The sequence below is a fragment of the Calidris pugnax genome, unplaced genomic scaffold (assembly GCF_001431845.1).
Source record: "Calidris pugnax isolate Ruff unplaced genomic scaffold, ASM143184v1 scaffold156, whole genome shotgun sequence".
Classification (NCBI taxonomy): domain Eukaryota; kingdom Metazoa; phylum Chordata; class Aves; order Charadriiformes; family Scolopacidae; genus Calidris; species Calidris pugnax.
In genome coordinates, this window is record NW_015090889.1 from 1,359,129 (window position 1) to 1,375,030 (window position 15,902).

At 35.8% G+C, this 15,902-nt stretch overlaps 1 protein-coding gene across 1 annotated transcript in view; it reads right to left on the reverse strand.

Annotated features, from left to right (window-relative positions):
- Positions 1-15,902, reverse strand: part of WDR70 (WD repeat domain 70) — a 139,865-nt gene that overhangs the window by 75,858 nt on the left and 48,105 nt on the right. The gene's annotated exons all lie outside the window — the stretch shown is intronic.

Sequence of the window (15,902 nt, forward strand, 5' to 3'; positions counted from 1 at the left end):
CTGGCCTTGTGCTAAGCAGGGGATCGAAACGTATGACCTCCAGATGTCCTCTTCAATCTAAATTATTCTGTGACTCCAGACAACTTGAAAGGGTGCTTTACACTGCCTTTAGAGCACATGAATATTCTTGGCAGGAAGCCATGCTTCTTATACCTAAAATTCCATGAACCAAAATAAATCTGTTCAAAAATTAATAAGACTAGAACTAAGCCCAAAATCACAACAAAGACATACAAATTTCATCAGTATCACTGATCTCAACAGCTACTGGGAACCGGATATTGGGAAAATTGCAGAAGCTTCAGCTGGCAACTCAGGTCTGTTGTTACTGCGTATTGTAAATGAGATGTCTTACTTCTCTGCTCCCTGCTGCACACGTGCAGCTATCCCCACACTTATTTGAATACATTTGAATTTGAAGGTTTAACTTGCTGCTGAAAGCACTCCTTTGCAGGTCAATCGCGTAATAGGAAAATTCTCAGCTAATTTTTTTTCCAATTAGAGGTCATGGATGCCTCCTCAGTAATTCAGCTATTCTTTACTTGAGTGTAAATGCCCAGCTCTACCCTTCCTTTTTACCTGCAGAATCAGCAAAATCTATAATTCTTTTTTTTTTTAGAATTACAGAATATCTGATGTTGGAAGGGACCCATCAAGGTCAAGTCCAACTCCCTGCTCTTTGAAGGACCACCTGAAACTAAACCACAACTCTAAGAGCATTGTCTGGAGGATCCTTGAACACTGACAGGCTTGGTGCCATGACTACTTCTCTGGGAAGCCTGTTCCAGGTACCAACCACCCTTTCAGTGAAGATCCTCTTCCTTATGTCCAACCTGAATCTCCCCTGCTGCAGATTCATCCCATTCGCTCAGCAAAAGTTTGTGTTTACATGAGCTGTAACGTAAAAAACATTTGATTTCACTTCAACCATGCTATGTAGAAAGTAGAATTTTGGTCCTGTCTATGTTTGTAAATGCTTCTGGATTTTAAAATTAAAACCATCCCATAGGGTTTAGGGCCAAAGCACTAGCCATACTCAGTTCCATAGAACCATGGACAATATGACATCAAGACTTGCTTAAACAAATGAGGAAAAAGATCTGGCACAATTTAGAATGCTTTGGTCCCCCATTTTCCCTGCACTGCAGCAAGTTTTTCTCTCCTTTTAGACTTTTAGTTCTTAAGATAATCTACCTGAAATTGTATGAACCCTTTAAAGATGATGCTTTGCAGTAAAAATGTCAGTTGAAAAAAACCTCTGAAATGCAAGCTCTTACAACTGGCTGCATTTTTTATTGCAGTAGCTAACATTTTAATCAAGAAAAACTTCAGAAAAATATTAATATAAACGTACATAGTTTATAAAGACGAAAATAGCTCTACTAACCCTTTTGTAAACATACAGCTTTCAGCAAGGGCCAGCACAGTCATTATTCAAACTCCTCTTAACCAGGCCTCCTCATTTGCTGTGCTCTCTTAATCAGCTCTGCACTGCATATATATCTATAAATAGATAAGTTAGTCTAGGAAAAGCCATCCTCACATATCTGGAGTGGACTTCACACCTTTACACATGTCAAGACAAAAAGCAAACTACTATGCCAGTGCAGTGCAAATTACCACACACATCCAAGATAGCAGCAATTTCTTGATGAAGGCACTCTTACACTACAAACAAGTCTCCAGAGACAATTTTTCCTAAGACTTATGATTTTGACTAATCAGGGGAGATTTTCACTAAAGCAAGAGAACTTTACTGTTACACGACACAATGCTCCCTCTTCTTGCAAAATACCATGCTCCTGTGCGAGAGGATGAGAACTCGTGCTGTTACAGAGACAGGAGAAAGAAAGAAGTCATCAGAAGTTAACACAGCTCATGGATGTAATTTGTAAACCTCATTAATGGAAAGAGCTGAATTGCTATGACTGAAATAAAATAAAAAACATCAACTACGTGAGGACAAATAAGGTGGCTACACAAATCCTCCTGGCTAATTTGATTTTCATAAATGCCAATTCTGCTTTATTTTTACCTCATGCAACTCTTGAGAAAAAGCTTTTAGATAATCTATGTGGTATTTCAATGTAGGTATTTAAGCAATACCTCTCTAGTACACAGTATATAAAATACTGTTTAAACCAGGTTTGTGTGGAAGCAAAATACATTACATTTTACATGGGTAAAAACTGAGAGAGAGACCTACAATCTCTGTAATTGACAGAGGAATAATAAAAAAAAAATGAAAAAAATATTTTATCTTGTGACCAGATCCAAGACTATCAGGTCCTTACTCTGTGTTTACTTGTGCGCATGCACACAAAACATCCTGTTTCTTTGAAGCCATAAAATCTCGTTTTGTGTACTTCTAACTTTCCTTCTGCTTTGTATTTTATGAATGTAGCACTAGTCACATAGATTTGATATTTAATTCTAAATAATATTATCTGCAATAGTTTGAGAGTGCCTCACTTAAGTTCACTTCCAATTCACAAATAGTCATTACAAGAAATAAAGCTTGTAAGGCTCATGACCTTAAAGTCTTCCTACATTATGGCACTGAACATGGACGTATAATTTAAAGATATATTCCACATAATTATATGCCCTTCCTAACAAAGAGGGCAGACCTACCACATCTCTAACGCTTTTGGAAGCCTTGCAATATTTTGTAGTTTCACCAAGATCTTATACTCTTGAATTTAGCAGACTGCACCAGTACTTCAGCTTTCACTTGAAAGAACCCCAAAGAGCTTGAAATATTAAGTAAGTTCAGACTAAAGGTTCAGAAGTGAGAAAGCAAATAAGCAACCTGTTAATATTTAATTTATTTGCATTTTGAATAAATAGATGTTATTATATATGTACTTGAAAATCCACTTAGCATTGTCTAAGATGTTACAATCTGGCTGTTTCATTGCTAAGTCATTCATCTGAATGTAACCTGATGAGGAGGCTCTTTACACCAAGCTACTAACTCTCTACCAAAGCAGAAGAATAATGTTCACATCACTCATTCCACCAATTCTGTTATAAGGATGCTAAACTTCAGCAGAGGATTAAAAAAAAAAAAAAAAAGGAGTTTGAGTGTGGAACAGCTACTTTACAACTGCATGGACAGTTCCACAAAATATCAGTACCTGTGAAACTAAACTATAATGCTATTATTTTCTATGTACAGTGCTCAGGAGACTATTCATGTCATCTAGATCCTTCTAAACATGGGTCCTGGGTTAAAAATTTGCCATTCTATGGTTACTAAGAGAGTTATTATTCTATGGCTAAACTTCATGTAAACAGAAGTGAACTATATAAAATTTACTAGACACCCTTTGTCTTGGAAAAGCTTTTAGAGCAAACAAGCCGTGGCCCCGGACTGCACAAGTCCACTCTGGTCCTCTGAGGTAGTCTCTCTGCATGAAAGAACTGGAAACATATATTCCACACTGTATTTCAATGACCATCTTGATTTAATGGGACAAAAAGACAACTACAAAAATATATATTTTATATTAGCATTATGCTCACTAATGTCCTTAAAAAATGAACAAAAAATTCCAAAGGAAAAACAGTTCATGCTGTGGAGAGACACATGCTGGGATGAAATATCAACTTATAGACAAATAATTAAATCTGTTTTCAGAATTATTATAACTTCAATGAAAAAATCAAGTATTCCTTTAAAAAAAAACATTCCTAGAATGAAGTTCAAATGTCAAATTAAAAGGGAAGACAATTCCCTTCTTCTCTGTAACTTCTCTGAAACTCTTGAGTACCTGTTATTCTGCCATCCATTTAATTCACACTGAAGCACACAACAGGAGGATGCTACAAATGAGTATAAGTAAATTATTTCTTTTGAAGGGAGGAATATATATGGCCTCGTAAGTTTATAATGACAAAAGAAGATCTGCATCTTATCTCACCAAAAGCTCAGCCTTAGGAGACTGAAATGTTTGCCAGCAGCTTCTAAATTATACAGACACCAATGAATGCAGATCTTAATTGCAGACATTAGCTGACCAGAAGTTTCCACTACCATTAATAGCTAAACAGAAGAATATCAATCAGATGTTTTCTGTCCTAGCAAACAGAAGATTTCACAAATCACAGGTCTGGAAACATTTCAAGAAGGAGATGAAAGGTTTCCAAAACCAAACTAATCCTTCTCAAGAGAAATGCATTTAACATAAAGCTTTATTAGCAAATACTTGAATGATAAAATTAGCTTGAAAAATTAGCATTATTGCCATAAAGGGACTGTAAAACAATCCACTGGGGAATTATTCAGAGACAGCAAGGGACCAGGGGGAATCATGTAAAAAGTCAATGAGGAATTGTTTGATAACACTGTGAAGGCAGACTGATTTTGGAGAGATAACATGCAACTAAAAAAAGAAAAAATATCTTACAATTAATGTGCTTCAGAAAGAACTATTAAATCCATTGCCCACCAGAAGTTCCACATGGACAGTTCTGCCATCCTCAGAAGGACCATGTACGGACTCCTTCCTAGTTATTCAACTTTTTGAGGCTAAGTCACATGTATGAGTTAATCAGAGTTTTTATCACCAAGAAATCCACATGCCCATTCCAATCTCAGCCTTATTATTAACTGGTGCTTTTGGAGCTCAGTGGTTTGTTTGATGATTAAAAGAGAAATTTCATCCACCAATTTCTACGTGAAGACTACAAATGGTACAGAATTTACTGCATTCCTTCCTTAATAATGAGTTCCACAGTCACAAAATCCCTCTGTTGAGGATATACTTTTTCTCTCCTATTCAAAACTTGCTAACTTCTGATCGCTGGATCTAGTTATGTCTTTAACAATTATAAGAAATTTCAACTGTCTGCATTTTACCTCCATTTCAGTATTTCTTTACTATTGCCAAGACTCTTAATATCTTATTCAAACTGAAGCATATTCAGCTCCTTGAGAAGCATATTGAGCTCCTTTAAGCAAAGTTTCAGGATTCTTCTCTGACGTTTTTCCTTTTCACTGTCTTTCAACATCCTTTTTAGGCTGCTGTCATTGGAACTAGACAGAGAACTCCACTGCAGTCTCAATGGTAATTGCCAAAACAAAACAGTAGCATCATATCCTTTACCAATGTCATTAGTAAAAGTTAATTCTCTGTGCGTGCATGGATTTTTAAAAGAAGTGTATCTGCTATTCCACAGCCTCATACTAAGAGTTTATATACAATTAACCCTAGATAACTTTCAGGAAACAGGTCTAATTTTGAAAACATTCTTCTTCATGGATGACCTCACATGCTGTTGTCTTCACCCAGTTCAATAACGAATCTGCATCATTAATAGTGACTAATACTTAGCATTCAGGATTTACTAGATTCACACTTTCTGTGATAAAATATGCTTTAATTAAAATAATTTATAAAAATATAGAAGTTTCGAGGCAATAGTCCAATCTTATGAAACTGCATTAGAAACATGTTGTTTTGATTATTTCAGATTATCGGTTTTAAGATCTCTCCCTATTAGCTACTCCAGATGATATATGACAAACGTTTTACATGTATTTACAAGATTAATCCTTTAAAAGTCACAAACAAAACTCGCTGGAATTAACAGCAAAAAAACCAACAGATTTTAGATTGTAATTTGCTGCTTGTTACTTACTAATGGCTACTATACAAAAATTTATAAAATATTTGACTAATTAAACAAGAGAAGTTTCTCTCACAAGAACCCATACAGAATTGCCATTATATTGTAACCCAGTTATGAAATGGGATTTATCAGCCTTAAACATAATTTTCTGAATTGAAAGCAATTCCAGACCAAGCATAATCCATTGAAACCATACACATTTGAAAAGCCTACCAATTGAGAAATGCAACTTCAGACTGTTCCACCTCATTTCATGAAAAACAAAAACCACCCACATACATGTCTTAGGCACTAAACAAGTAACTTTTCAGTAACTTAAAACATGTAATTATATAACATGAGGACAATGACAAGAAGAACAACTTTCAATTTCATTATGCAAACAATGAAATTACCTGCAATTCCAAATGTCAAAAACCCAAAGCAAATATTTTCCTAGAATTTTGATCTATCGGATATTAACTATGGTTATGGTTTAAGCTGGGCTGGCCACTAATCATTACTGCATAACTTTAATACAGAATCAGATTTGAACATTAATCATGGCAATTAAATTTTATTTTCTTAGACAGAATACATATTTTATCTTTGTAAGCAAATGTGCCAGAATAAATTTTTGTCTACCCTACTTTACTTTCTCATTATCAAACAAAAACATTTGAGTTTAGTTTACTAAGTCTATTGCACTTCCCATTATTACTAGAATAATCAGAGAATTCTGGTCATTCAAATAAGATGCGTATCTCATGAGAAAATAGTCCTTTAAATTGAGTTATAGGTTAAAATAATCACAGAATACTTGCAAGGAAAGGATTTCATCTTCATATAATAAAAGACTTAATAAATTCTTCATGGGAGAAGACAGAAAAGGAAATTGCCATAGTGAAAGATACTTGTGGAACAATGTCATCACAGTGGAAGTGTTTGCTCAACAATCTACATATGAAACGTGAAGTTTCCTATCGATTTAAAAAATGATAAATTCCTGTCTTCTTCCTTACCTGATATAGAGCTGAGCTGATGGAAATATTAAAACTTCCAGTCTCCCATCATTTCTATCCTGTCAGAAGTTACTTACCCCTCATATCTGCCAATGGGGCTGCTCAAATGCGTTGTCTAACCCATCTCAGTGAAAATGAGCCAAGACCAGGAAAGATGTAATAATTATACAGTTTTTCCAATCTGTCTCATTTTGACAGCAAAGGGTTAGGAAATAAGTCCCAAGGAAAGCTTATCCATACAGCTTAAGTTCTGCATAATACAGGTGAGAAGTGAAATACCAGGTGTTCTGGGACAAGAACATTCTGGGGCAATGCATATATTCCTGGAAGCATTCAAGACCATACTGGATGAGGCCTTGAGCCACCTGGTTTAGTGGAAGGTATCCATGCCCATGGCAGTGAGGTTGGAACTAGATGATTTTTAAGCTCCCTTCCAATCCAACTGTTCTATGATTCTATGATATACACCACAACTACTGCCTTCCCACGCTAAGCTAAGAACATTGCAATTAACTAGCAAAGCCACCTTCCTTTGAAAAGGCTGTCCATTCTTGCTCCACTCACTGCACAGTTCTAAAAGGAGAAAATTTCTCAGAAAGTACTGAAATACTGTGAATATTTAAATTCTGTGCTTGCCAGATAAACAAACCAATTTTTTTAATATATATTTACATCTGACACAAAAAAAAAACCTTTCAAGTTTCTTGCCATAATAAAAAACAACATTACCTTGGTATGACTAAAAATAAATCACTAAACTGAACTGTATTCTTTTATGTTCTAAATTAATTGTGAAATTTAACCTAAGCTGTAATATTGTCATGGGGAAAAAGTATCTTATAAAAATCTTGAAGAAAAATTTCCAAACTTCAGAATTTCATCTTCATATAGAATATTCCACATGAGGTGAATATGTATGTGTATATACACCTACAGACATAAATGCTTGAAACAACTTGGCAAGAATTACTTTTCTTCCTAGGATGGAAGTCCAAGCCATACTATACCACTGGCAAATTCAGCTGTTTCACCTGAGTATTATTTGCGTTCTCTACTCTATAAAGCCGTATGATGCAACTAGATATAATCCAGTGTGACCTTTTTGGGGAGCAATAACTTTGTGCCAAAGCAGATCCTATGCTCTACAGCACGCAACTTGTTTTAATAAGTAAATCTAGAAACCACACAAAAGCACAAGCCTAAGATTTTGCAATTAAACAAAGATTTTTCAAATGATCCCCTAGATAAAGATGATACATTAGTAATTATTTTCAAGTATGCGTTGCCAACTAGTTTCAAATTTGTGAAGACAGATGCAGTGTTGAAGCTTAGATTCTAACGAAAGTTTATACAGACATCTTGGGAATAGCCTTGGCATTGCTATCTTAATGGTCTCAGCAGTTTTCAAAGCTGCAGACTGATCAGTGTTAACTGTATGTATTACACATAAAATGTTTAACACATTGAAGGTGTTAGGACTGATAATATTTATCCAAAAGCTTTATTCAGTGATGCAGTTTGCTTGGTGCTTTTAAACAAAACAAAAAAGTTGGTATATGTAACAAGTTTAATTTTCATATTTCTTCAAAGACATTATTCACAAACTCTACAAATTCTGCATAACAGCGAGACAATATAACTATGCTTACACTGACCTGCACAAGTCCAGATTCTGCTCTCACCTATGTTTTCATATGCACAGTATTATTGATACTTAAAATGTTCAAGAAAAGTAAAATTATATGAGTTCTCCAGTTGTGAACCAAGCTACTCCAGGCCTTAATAAAGTTCAGACAAATTCCAGGGTAGTATTCACTCAAAGTGTAATCAGCTTAGGCTGAGAGGCTATCAACCTAGACTGAGCAGACAGTACATAATCTCAAGATTAGATTCTCTAAATCCAGGAGAAATGCCACACAATTCCAGTTTCACACCCAGCACGGCTGTCTTTCACAGTGCATGGCCAAGCATGCTGGAGATACCAAATCTCACACTCTCCTGAGAACATACTACCATGAAAAAAACCCTACGGAGCAAGGATGTGAACTCTAGTAGGTGAGTTGGCTCTAAAGCTTATGGGGCATGGATATCATCAACTGAATGAAGACAGGATCATCTGGACCAACAGAACAACCGTGGGAGGAAGCGCAACTGATTGCTCTGTGGGCCGGAAAGTTGACTGCTGGCCATCTTCAGCAGTAGTATTCCAGACCTTGGTCAAATCTCTTTTCTGTCAAGCTATCAAGCCTTTATGCAGTTCTAGGACTAACTAAAGGAACATTTGCCAGAAAAGAATGTTCATGAAGCAGAAGTCATATACTGATAGCTGTCACCTACACAAACGTAGAAACAAGGCAGCTAATGGGAGGGGAGATGAGACAGCAGCTATTCTAGATGCGAACCTGGTTATGAGGATGGAATTGGTTAATATATAAAATGTGAAAGGTAGTCGAGATAAAAATGATCGTGAAACAGTACTATTCACTAAGATGTATCAAATTTCAAAAGACCCCACAAGTATTATCTAAGACATAATGAATATCGTAATGGAGACAAAATTCTCCTAAACAGCAATGCTCACAAACATTAGATGGAAGTCATGCAAAATACATCTACACCACTTCTCCTTCACAAATCATATTTGACATGCTTTCAACTACAAATCAAATTTGCGAATTTAATTAAGCTTATTGTCAACTGTTCCATTAAAAAAGGTAGTCAAGCTACCATTGTCAAACAGCTAATAGTTTAAAAGCTGAGAAGAAGGACTTTAAGAATGTATTCACTTTTCTTTTCTGAACACTATATTCACCACTTTAATTCACACAAGTGGCAGAAATCTGTCTCTTTCTATTTTATTAAGACAGAGAACATCTACTAAGCAGCACTATATGATTAAAAAAAGCCATTTAACACCCTATCCCATGGAGCAGAGTAGCTTCATATTAGAAACGTATGTTTAACAGAAGTCTACGGATTAAATTGTACCTTAAATGCAAAATTTTATTTCTAAACATTCAAAGTTATTTTGCTGAAGCAACTCCATTTGATTTGAGATAGATCTACATTGAAGCACAATTAATCCCTAAATAACTTATTACAGAGGTCACTTGGTGATGGCAGTCAATATTTCCTAAGATACCTTTTAAAGAGCATGAACATTAACTTATTAGAGGGTGAGAGAGGGAAAACTTGTGAGAAGAATTTTCTACAGTAAACCAGCTGTTAAGTAACCACAGCCCTGCCTGCAGTGACAAATCACAAAGTTCAGGACTGCTAAATTTCAAGTTTGGCTGCGATTCCACTTCTAAAAGGAAAAAATATATGAGAGTAGGGACATAGAACACCTGTTTCTGGAACATTTAATATCACTGAGCTCTCTTGCTTATTCATACAGCACTACCTATCACATTTGTGATAAGAAAACATCCAAATAACAAAAACAATATTATCCGTTTCCTCTTCCTCCTTTGTTTTAATATAGAATTAAGTCAACTGATATTTTGGAATTATATAAACAAGGAGTTAGTTATGTCTTAAAACACAGGGTATGTTTTTTAGGTCACTCCACTCAGGTGCATTTCCAGAGAGGAGAACAATTTTTAAAGTGTTTCATTTTCAAAATTCACTTTCAGGCAATGCATTACAGTTGGCATTTCTGTTACTATAATCCTTACTGCTGTTTGTAGACACGTTCAACATACTGCTAGTAAATTGACAGATGCTTGCCTTAGTAAATGCTATGTTCCAGATAAGCCTCAATAATGTGGTAAAGGCATTATGAAAAAGACAAAGGTGTTGTTGATCACACACTGTATCTAAACCTTATCTAGAATGGCAAGGAGTACATGCAATTAAATGGGACTGATCTTTAAGGAATACTTAAAAGGGTATTTAAAGTTCTAGGCAACATATAGCCATAAATGAAAAGACAGACTGTGCAAGGAGAAAGCTTAAATCAAGTTAATACCAATACTGAAAAGAGCTTTGTATGCATGTATGCTTTAAAAACAGTGAAAGGTTAGCATGAATTACCTACAGCCAAATTAGTGAAAACAGAAATTATTGCTTTGGTAAGGCAAAGACATGTCTTATAAAGAGAGAATTACTGCAGTTCCATGGAAAAGATAATTGCATTCCTATGTCTATCTTTTCTTTTGATACAATTTTATTCTAACCACTTAAAATGTTAGAAAGCTAAATGCAACATCACGCAGTTCTGAGAATATATGCACAAGATTTAAGGTACTTAAAAAAAAAATACATTCAAACAAAGAACCTAGGTAAATCTCTAGATTAATTAGTGTTATTCATCCCTACATTTTGGGTTAATCACCAGATTGCTTACAGAACTGACAAATTTCTTACTGCCTTCTGCTACTAAAAGCTAACAAATTCTGAACAATCTGTAAAAGCCTAACAAAATTATTTTTGATCTCCAATTCAAGAAAAATGAAACTATTTGTTTGGAAAATACCGTTTTTTAAAAAACTATCATAACATGCAAAAAATTAATGGTATTACATGTTTGATAAGCCATCATCTGGAATATTTTCAAGGAAAACAAAATTAAATGAGCGACTGTAGTTATATATATTCACTAACAATTGCATAAGTGGACATGAGCTTATACAACTTAACAAGAGGAGTTTTCAGGCTTACTCTGTCACTGCCAGGTCTAGGGTCTGGCTCATTCTAGTGTGTAAACTGACCAGCTTCTGTTTCTCTCATGTAGGGGTCAGAGGGAACTGTTTCTCTTTCTTTCTCTTTTGTAGTCTTTTCCTGAGTTCATTGAACAGTCATACAAAACACACTGAGACTCCCTGCTGGTAACCCATATATATGCAGTCTGAAGTAATAAATTTACAAACAGCCTAATAACCACAAATTAGAATACATTATAGTCAAAACCTACTTCTAGAATTTTGTTTTTTAAATGTAGAGCATATGCGAATGCCATGAATAAATCACAAGAAACAGAACATCTCTCAAAAGTATTTCTTGTACAATAACAATTCTAAGAGCCTTCATTTGAATTACTTTTTAGTTCAGACTACTACTACTGCCTTAGTCACCTGGAATCAAAAGAAACTGCCAAGTGTGTATGAAGACTATCCCGCAAGGAAGAATTTGAGTTATAGCAGGTTAACATAAAAGAAATATGTATTTAAAATATTTTTAAAGTAGTTATTTAAAGCATATTTTAAAAGTATTTTCCTTTGACTCCAGAAGTCCACTTCCAAAGTTTGCTTTTAACGTCTTCATGCATTATGAAAACTCCTGCTTTCAACATACCAACCAGAAAATGCATTTTTATTTCCTTACTTCATATTTAAATTGTATACAAGTGACAACCATTCAACTACAGAGACAGACAACGCAAATGCTGCAGTAGTCAGATAAAATATACTCCACAATTTGTAAACAGTTCTAATATTCAGTTTATGAATTACTGTTTTCTCTAGAGGTAGTGCAAATGCCACCTAGAAGCACAAAATATACAGATCAGGGCTTAAAAGTAAATTAACATTCCTCAGGTGCTCCCCCATGTCCTCTTCTCCTTCAGTTTCAGACACTGCCATTCAGCATGTCTCAAGGAGCATGACACACACACAAATGCTTCTTTCATCAGCTTCCAAACTCATAGATGATAAACTGAAAACCCTTACACATTTTCTTGCAAGCATCTTTAAAAATGGGTCTTGGTTCTAGCAACCAGGTTTGGAGTACCCAGCCAGCAGCTGTCCATGCAGAAATATCAACCAATATAAGTGGAGAATATTTAAGAGCTAATACTGCCTTGCTTTAGTGTTTCATGTGACATCCAGAAGTGGCTAAAGCCAGCAAAACTGGAAGATGTTCAACATTCCTTCATGCCTATTAAAGGCAAGACTGGTTTAATTTTCCTACATCCATACACACAGGATTGACCCTCCAAAGGGGCTCATTTTGGTTTTCAGTGCTAAGTGACCTACTCCACACATGCCATTTGTGGCAGTTCCAATGTGAGAATTAAATCTCAAAATCTAGAAATACAGATAGCATCACATTCCCTATTAAAAATTCCAGAGCAATCACCGCAATTCAAATAATTTGATCTTATATCAATGTGTAGTACAAATTTTAGAACAAAACTAACAGAAATCTACTGCAAAATTTCCAGAGGTCACATACACTGTATAGAAGAGCAGCAGTGCAACATCAGGAGAAAAAACTCTGAGATGAGTATGTGTTTGATTTCACCCTTTCCTCTGATATGCAATACTGTAATTTTTCATTTCTCCTCTTACGGATATAGACTTTCTTGATAAAGAATGACAGAGAGGAATATTCCAAGGGCTGTGAATGCAAAATCACATCCATGTGTAAAGTCAGGAATGCCAAAATTGGGTACAAGCAGGTCTGCTGTGTAGAAAGACTGATTCAGGACTAGAAGACTTTTTTTTTTTAAAAAAAAAAACAAACTAGATTACACATTCTTACCTGAAATATCTATATATCAAAGCCACATAAAGATCTGGGCTTTGTCTCAACATCTACCTTGAGACAGAAGACCCTACCAACAGTTAACCTATTTGCATTAAAACCACGTCAACATGATATATAAAACCACTGGAAAAGCATTGTATTGTGAGAACAATTCACACACTACATTTCCAACAGCATATAGCATGAAATTCCGTCTTTAATTATTAACTGTCACTGAAGAACATATAAAAGTATAAGAAACATCCAACTAAATCTGACCGTAGCTTCATTTAGCCCTGTATTCAGTCTTTGATCACAGCAATAATGATACTGATCAAGACTGGCCATTACAGTTTATTCCCTTTGTTCCCCCTCACTAACCACAACTGTCATATAAAAGATGTTGCAATGTCTATTGCATTTCCATTCTGTTGATGAGCATGAATTTTTCTCATCTCTTTTTAAACGTACCTCCACAACCTCCTGTGACAAACACATTCCAGAATATATTTCACCAGTATCCAAAATGAAGTATTTTCTTTAATTAGTTTTAAACTTAACTGTAGCCACTTTCAACACATTCCTCTTAGTATAAGAGGGTTTGGTGAACAAGAGTTGCCCAGCCAGTTCATCTACCATCTCGAACATTTTACAGACTTTGATGATATCCTATCTCCATTTCGACCTCTTGTCTATCAGATTAGACCAAAAGATTGGCAATCTTTAGAAAGCTCCTGACTCCAAAGTTCAAGTTCCATTATAATTGTTTTGTTTGCTTTGCACGCAACATAAACCAAGCTTTCACACAGACTCTTCAATGGTTTTGCATTTAATTAAGTGCAAATCTATTGACTCAAACAAACAAACAAAAAAAGCCAGTTTTACAAATCAATGAAATACAGTTTTTCAACACATAAGGGTCAGGGGTAAATAGGCAGGCAGGCAGACAGTTGTAGCATTTAATCACATCCATGAACACATTCTATGCATGATGTAGAATAATCAGTACAAAATAAAAAGACTTCTCATTGCTTGGTATAATAGTATTTTTTAATTGGTTTTTCTTGAAATTCAGAAAACTTGCCTCCTTTAAGCACAAATCAATGGCAGTTCTGAATTACCTCTTGCTGGTATGGCCCATTTCTTTTTTTAGCTTTAAACATCTCTGCTCTGAGACCTAAGTATTCTAATGTTACTTGGTTAAGCAAAATATTCTCTTAAATTACCATAATATAGCATCTTAGAGCAGCTATTTTTCCTCATTCAAAACCCACTAAACAGTACCTTCATTTATTTAGAGTCGCGTTTCCACTTGAGAAACATTAGAAATGCTATGGCAAGTCCAACCACCAGAAAGAGGTCAGAAATTCACCCGATAGCGTGTAATACCAACAACTGCTATCATTTACTTATGAAACGTTGTGTTCTCAAAGGTGTGCTACTCACTAACAAACCTTTCATAACTAGTGAACACAACACTTTTATTTATCTCTTTGAATTGCTTAAGTTTCCCAAGCTCGTTAGACATTGTCATAACTACATGACCTTCCTTACTCAGACTCTTACTTATTCTTAGATCAGCAGGCTCCACGTGAGTCAGCCGTGAGCCCTGGCAGCCAAGAGGGCAAACAACACCCTGGAGTGCATCAAGCACAGCACAATCAGCTGGTCAAAAGAGGGGACTGTCCTGGTTTATTCAGCATTGGTGTGGCGCCCACCTTGCAGCTCTGGGCCCCACCATTTAAGAATGATGTGAAGGTCCCAGAGGAGGGCAACAAAGCTGGTGAGAGGCATGTCCTCTGAGGAGCATCTGTGGACTTTGGGTTTGTCTAGTTTGTAGGAAAGGAGGCTGAGAGGCGACCTCATTGCTCCCTCCAGCTTCCTGAGGAGGGGACCTGGAGAGGGAGGTGCTGAGCTCTTCTCCCTGGTACCCAGTGACAGGAGAGGTGGAAATGGTTCAAAGCTGCACCAGGGGAGGCTTAGACTGGACATTTGGAAGCATTTCTTTACTGAGAGGGTGGTCACATGCTGGAACACATTTCCTAGAGGTGGTCGATGCCCCAAGCCTGTCAGCGCTTAAGAGGTGTTTGGGCAACGTGGTTAATAACATGCTGTAACTTCTGGTCAGCCCTGAAGTGTTCAGGCAGTTTGACTAGATTATTGAGTTAGGTCCCATACAACTGGAACAATTCTATTCTATTCTAGTTTGCAGCTCCAGTCTTAAGACGAATTACTGATTAAACTTTGGAGACTTTATAGTTTCTGTTCTTATTAAATTTCACAGATGGAATACTGTCTTTAAGTGCTGTGTTGCAAATTAAGCAATCCAAATTTTTCACGACATGTCCAAATCCTTGAAAGACCTGTCACTAGCATGAAGCAAAATTAAGTGGGTTTAAAATACTTTTCCTGAAATGTCAGCCATGTAGTGTCTCTGAAAATGCAATAGTGCAGCCATTTATAGTAGTATTTATCTGGATTTTACTTACTTAACCAGGCCATTTCAACTCACAGCAATTCCAAGCATCAGGGATGTACTGAATCCATATTTTTATATTAATCAGGCACTTGCTTCGACAGGACAAAACAAGATTATATAAATTATGAAGATTGTCTAAATTTGTTTTTCACTATCTACAAACTATTCAACTGGAATAGTTTGTAGATAGTGAAGCTGGACTAATGTCTATCTACATTCAAAAGAGCAACAAACTTTTTAAAGTATCTGCTCTACCATTTAATAAATAATTTTGCCATGCTTTGTGTCTACAAACTGGAAAAAATATATAGTTGTCT